This window comes from Salvelinus sp. IW2-2015, unplaced genomic scaffold (genome assembly GCF_002910315.2).
Source record: "Salvelinus sp. IW2-2015 unplaced genomic scaffold, ASM291031v2 Un_scaffold1137, whole genome shotgun sequence".
NCBI classification, from domain to species: Eukaryota; Metazoa; Chordata; class Actinopteri; order Salmoniformes; family Salmonidae; genus Salvelinus; species Salvelinus sp. IW2-2015.
In genome coordinates this window covers 351,991-358,069 of record NW_019942749.1, presented here as the reverse complement: position 1 = coordinate 358,069, position 6,079 = coordinate 351,991, and the positions used below count along the sequence as shown (strand labels likewise).

The 6,079-nt window shown below is 41.3% G+C and overlaps 1 long non-coding RNA gene across 1 annotated transcript; it reads left to right on the top strand.

The window, feature by feature from the left end:
- Positions 1 to 1,813: 1,813 nt before the first annotated feature.
- LOC139024180 (uncharacterized) lies at positions 1,814 to 5,401 on the top strand. The gene is made up of 2 exons (XR_011475469.1): positions 1,814 to 2,970; positions 4,686 to 5,401. It is a non-coding gene; the product is annotated as an uncharacterized lncRNA (long non-coding RNA).
- The last annotated feature ends 678 nt before the right edge of the window (positions 5,402 to 6,079 follow it).

Genomic DNA, 6,079 nt, shown 5'->3' with positions numbered 1-6,079 from the left:
TCTCCCCTTTTTGGTTCGTGCACAGATCTAAGAGACTGATGACACTCTTGTGTGGATGTTCGTCACGCAGGCCAAACACTTTCAAAATTATTATCTTTCAAGTATGTGTCTGACAATATCAGTCAATCTAACTTGCATCGCATTGACATCCTCTGGATAGCTGAAGATGGGATAAAGAGATGGTAGCTCGCTTTCAAGAGTGCTCTGCGGATGATGGAGGAGGGAGGGAAAAGGTGCAAAGCCGGGCTATCAGGCCGTTCATCTCCTAATAACTCAATAATTTTCTTATAAGTGTGGGCCTTATGAGTAAAGACAGAGATAATTGCGATCCGTGTCTAATCTTTCAGACGGGGAGGATTCTCTTGATGAGGCTATTTTGTGAGGCTGATCAATGACCCAGTAAGACTGTGCTAGGCTCTCAACTGCATCCTCCCGTAGCTGGCTCTTTGAACAGGGTTCTGAACCCTCATAAAAGACACCCAGATCACTTTTCATCTTTACCTTGCAGCAGGCAGGTTCACTCTTCCAGTAGCATCATCAGTAGCAGCCCTTTAGATGAGTTGCGTCTCTCTCTCTCCTCCCTCTCGTTTCTCTTCTTTCTCTCACTCTTCTCTCTCTTTCTCTTCTCTCTCTCTGTCACACAGACTTACACTCAAGCGTCAGGATGTGAGGAGCTTAAATATGCACAGAAGAGCAGGTCAACAATTCTACATCTTTCCAGCATAGAGACATGTCAGAATACATCACACGAGGCATCTGTCAGACCAAATCAATGGTTTTTCAACTCTTTGGTATAAAAGGAAGGTGTGTGTGTGGTGCACTTTTCAAATCCCTGAATTGAAAGAAAACTTCTTTCAATGGGATGATGTATAATTCAGAAATAAAATTGGCATTTTATTGATATGCAGCTACATGATAATTGATTGAAGTGACATTTATATTTGTACTGTTTTACTGTACGGTTTGTTTAGTGTTCAAGTTTGATTGGTGTCTTGTGTGTTATTGGGCATGGTGGGATGGCCCTGTGTTTGTAGTATTTGAGCCAGTCTCGAACCACATGTTGGGTGTCTCAGTCTTGTCCCTGTGTTGTAGTATTTGAGGCCAGTCTCGAGACCACATGTGGTGTCTCAGTCTTGTCCCTGTGTTGTAGTATTTGAGGCCAGTCTCGAGACCACATGTTGGATGTCTCAGTCTTGTCCCTGTGTTTGTAGTTTTGAGACCAGTCTCGAGGACCACATGTTGGGTGCTCAGTCTTGTCCCTGTGTTGTAGTATTTGAGGCCAGTCTTAGAACCACATGTTGGGTGTCTAGTCTTGTCCCTGTGTTGTGTGTTTGAGACCAGTCTCGAGACCACATGTTGGGTGTCTCAGTCTTGTCCCTGTGTTGTAGTTTTGAGGCCAGTCTCGAGACCACATGTTGGGTGTCTCAGTCTTGTCCCTGTGTTGTAGTATTTGAAGCCAGTCTCGAGACCACATGTTGGGTGTCTCAGTCTTGTCCCTGTTTGTAGTGTTTGAGACCAGTCTCGAGACCACATGTTGGGTGTCTCAGTCTTGTCCCTGTGTTTGTAGTATTTGAACCAGTCTCGAGACCACATGTTGGGATGTCTCGTCTGTCCCTGTGTTGTAGTATTTGAGGACCAGTCTCGAGACCACATGTTGGGTGTCTCAGTCTTGTCCCTGTGTTGTAGTTTTGAGACCAGTCTCGAGACCACAGTTTGGGTTTCTCAGTCTTGTCCCTGTGTTGTAGTTTTGAGACCAGTCTCGAGACCACATTTGGTGTCTCAGTCTTGTCCCTGTGTTGTAGTTTTGAGACCAGTCTCGAGACCACATTGTTGATGTCTCAGTCTTGTCCCTGTGTTGTAGTATTTGAGACCAGTTCGAGACCACATGTTGGGTGTCTCAGTCTTGTCCCTGTGTTGTAGTATTTGAGACCAGTCTCGAGACCACATGTTGGRTGTCTCAGTCTTGTTCCTGTGTTGTAGTATTTGAGACCAGTCTCGAGACCACATGCTGGGTGTCTCAGTCTTGTCCCGGTGTCGGAAATGTTTTTATTCGGTCTTGACTTTGTCTCGGACAATGAGGACTTGTAATTTCTGGCCGACACCAATCAGCTTTCATTCAGTCAGCCCATTAAACCACTTTGCCAGGACAAATATATACACTCCTTTCATTACACATTAAAATCTTATCGCCAATTGAAACCTGGGCTTCCACCTTTACTCTTAACATTACATTACTGTCCTTTACCCTAAACTTTGTCACGCTCGTCAGAATGTCCTTGATTTGCTGGTAGGGAGGAGTGGGGGACATTGTTTGAAAGTTGCGCTCTCACTATTAGTAAGGGGAGACTTGGGGAAGATGTAATACTGTATATTTTGTCTTTGTATCTATTATAGACCTGTTTGGGTAAGTGATCCTTAGTGGAGTGTCTCTCTGTTTTTCTCAGCAGCATATTGTCACCATTTTGAATGTCTACACCATCCATATGCTCTTCTGAAATATCAACACAGAAATACTGGACAATTATGGTTGCGATTTGACACAATTACAACCATGGTCTACAACTCTGGTCGCCACCCTCCCGGCATTTTTCTGGTCGCTCCCTTCCCGGCATTTTTCTGGTCGCCCCCCTCCCAGTCATGGTCTTGACTCGGACTCAATTTTCTCCGGTCTTGGTTTTGAATCGGTCTCGCTTTAAGTGGTCTTGAAAACAACACTGCCTTTGGATTTGCCAGTGCTGCTCCTAATGTGACTAATGTCCTGTTCTCCTCTTCCTCTCTGTCTTCCTCTTCTTCTTCTCCCTGTATCTACTTCTCAGTAGTACCACTGCACCCTAACATCCCCACCGTGCCCTCTCCTCCACCTCCTCCTCCACTTCCTCCTCCTCTTCCTCCTGTCTCTCAGGCACCTCCCCCTCCTCCTCCTCTAAGCAACGGATTTCACTTCTCGTTTGTCTAATCAGAGAAAACAAAGTAAGGACTAACAGCATGCTAATGGCATTGAGGCTTCACTAATTCTCTCCAACATTGTGCTGCTTCACACCTCTCTGTCTGCATGATCACTGCACTGTTGTAATTCTGAAGGTAGTAGATCACCCCTCTCATTACCGTCAGCGTACCTACACATCTGCAGGCAGCCAGCTAATCTCAATGTGCTAATTGTCTGTAAATTGTTTTTGTAACTTTATCTAAAATGTGTGTTGGGCAGGGTAAGGGGGCAAAACAAATGCCACTAGCTACGTGAGCATTGTGTGTAATTAACAAAGAAGTGAGACACCTTTTGCTTCAGCACCTTGACAGTGGAACAAGTGTTCACAGCTGCATTCCACAACACCAATTATCCCACCATCTGTAGACTGCTAACAGTATTCACCAAAACATGTAGAACAGGGAGAAAAATAAAAGTGACACTATTTTTAATGTGCAAACACATTGGGACTGATCATGATACTGTGYGTGTGTCCAGTTAACTTTGGCCCGTGGCACTCTCAGGCTCTYTACTGTACTGKCTCARTCATGCACCATCCGTTGGCTATCCTTGACTACTAATCCTATCCCCKTCCTTATCCATGGCACTCTGCAATATGTGTGGGACAGTGCGCATGTCTTTGTGTATATTTGGTGTCTTCCACCTTKTTGGTGTCTRTCAACAACMYTGTCCTGTTTCCTTCCTCATCCATGTGTGCTGCTCAGCTGAAAGGGTCGGGGTCAGAGGTTATGATGTGTGGACATTTGGAAATGCCCAAATGACACCTTATTCCCTATATAGTGCACTACTTTTGACCAGGACCCATAGGGCCTATGTAGTGAATAGGATGCTRTTTGAGATGCAGACAATATGTTTGGAGATGGTTCAGTATGCACAGCCAAGCCTACAATCTGCACTTACATACATATATATCTGGAAAGGAAATTGTTATAGAGTAAACGACAGCTATGTTTGTTTCTAAAGGATACCTAAAGATACACCTCCTGTATGTGTTCTAAAAGAAACACACTGTGTTCACTGAATCAGTCTCACACACAGTATGATGTTGTTGTATGACTTTGTTGTTTTCACCGCTTGGTTTAACAGGACACTGTAGCATTTCATTCAGTTGCTTCAAGTTTGTTGTGATGTGAGTTGAGTTTATGAGGGAAAAAATGACACAAAATTCTTCCACTATGTGACATGCTGTACAGAAAGACAGAGAGCAGAGAATGTTTACCAGTTCACCATGTAGTAAGGTACAATGATCCATTAATTCCATATGAGGTGTATGGTGGCTTGGGTTTTTGGGGTTTTGTCTTTCTTGGTTTCAAAAAAGGTGGTTTTCTCATGGTTTCCTATGAGACTAATATTCCCTTTTAAAGATCTGGTGTGTTGTATGATGCAKTTTATGTTGTGGTGAGATCTGCTGCATCATCTACATTGTGGCTGCGATGCGTTTAGGTTAATAACCTTTACCCATGTACAGTACTGTACTTTGGTATTCAGTAAGACCATGGTATTTGATTAATATAAATATATATATATATATATATATATTTCTATTTTACTAGCCTAAAGTCCTGCTAATACTGTTTGATTGAATCCCAGCTAAGAATGTATTCTTCATTTCCTCCCATTCTTCCATTCTGCTTGGTGTTCTAGAATTTCTAATAGTCTTCCAAAACTAACTTGATGTTTTTTGTTGATTTTCCCTCAGCCAAAGCGCTTTCTGGACACTGAGGTGCTGTTCCATGATGACAATACAACCTGAATTCTTGAAGAAAGAAAGACTTTGTCTGGTTGTGACAGTTACACTGTAATACAGTAGATGAGTGTTAGTGAACATTTAACCTGCCCTCAGTAGCACGCAGCAGGACTTACTCGCTGATGCATTTTTAGTAGCTAAAATTAAGTAACTATTTTCTTAARAAAATGTATGTCTGCCGTGAAAGCTGCTGTGCATATTAACTTTGGAAGTGTCTGACAGATGTTAATCCCATAATAGAAAATGTTTTATACATGTTATTGCACTTTTAGCATTATACTGTATCATAGTAAAGAACTGAAAGAGATATTTTCAAGGTGAGAATGTAGTGTGATCTGAATTTGAAGGGAACTTGTATTTTTTCTAAAAAGTTAATGAGAGTATTCACCAACTGGAAGGTCGATATGAACATGATAAGGTACTGAACATGTGTCATGTTGATTGTATTTTTGTCAAAACTCAGAYGATATTCTTACACCAAATCACTTGAAATGTAATTTGTGTTTGTATCTAGCACTGCCAGTCTCTTATTGGCTTGCCAAATKGATTTTATTTTTGCTTACAACATTGGGAGGARAATAACATTGAAYATAATATTTTCTGGACGGCTTGGGCAGGTTGCACAATGATAATTATTAAAAATGTAAATATTAAAGATATTAACATGACGTTTGCCTCATCAAATGTTTTGTCTTCAGACAACAGACTCATGCAGTAGTCGTAATAACCGTTTTAAAATGATAACGGTATACTGAGGTATTCAGAGAATGTGAACCCCCAAAACTCTTAGGTCTTATAGCCTATTGTACAGTATTGAWTTGAAATCATATRTTATCGCGTCAGTTTAATAATTGTACTACTCTGTGGATGACAGTTGAATAATATGGTTGACTSTGTCGGAATCTTCAAAACCCTTTATCTTGTGCCAGTTCTGATAACCTTCTCTTCATGCTGACCAAAAAGTACAACATGTAGCCTCATCACAGCTCCAAGGATTCTCTTTGAACATCCTTATTGATTGCTTTGACCTGTTACATTTCATTCTATTATCTGAGAAGGGAATCCAACTTTACAGGCTCAAACCAAATGAGGTAAACTTTCCGTACAAAAAACCTTGAAATGTTTCTTTAGTTCAAAGCTTCTCTTTCTTAAAGGGTATTTTTTATTCTGTGTCTACATTTTCAACTGGGAAGGTGGGTAGTAATAACATTGGCGTATCTGAAGCATAGACTTTATATATTTAAATGAAATATCTTTTACTTTGTAAAAGAAACCTCTTGAGACGAACATGGCATTGAACTTATGAATCAAAGATGATGGAATTATGATTCTAAGCTTTTTGCAAG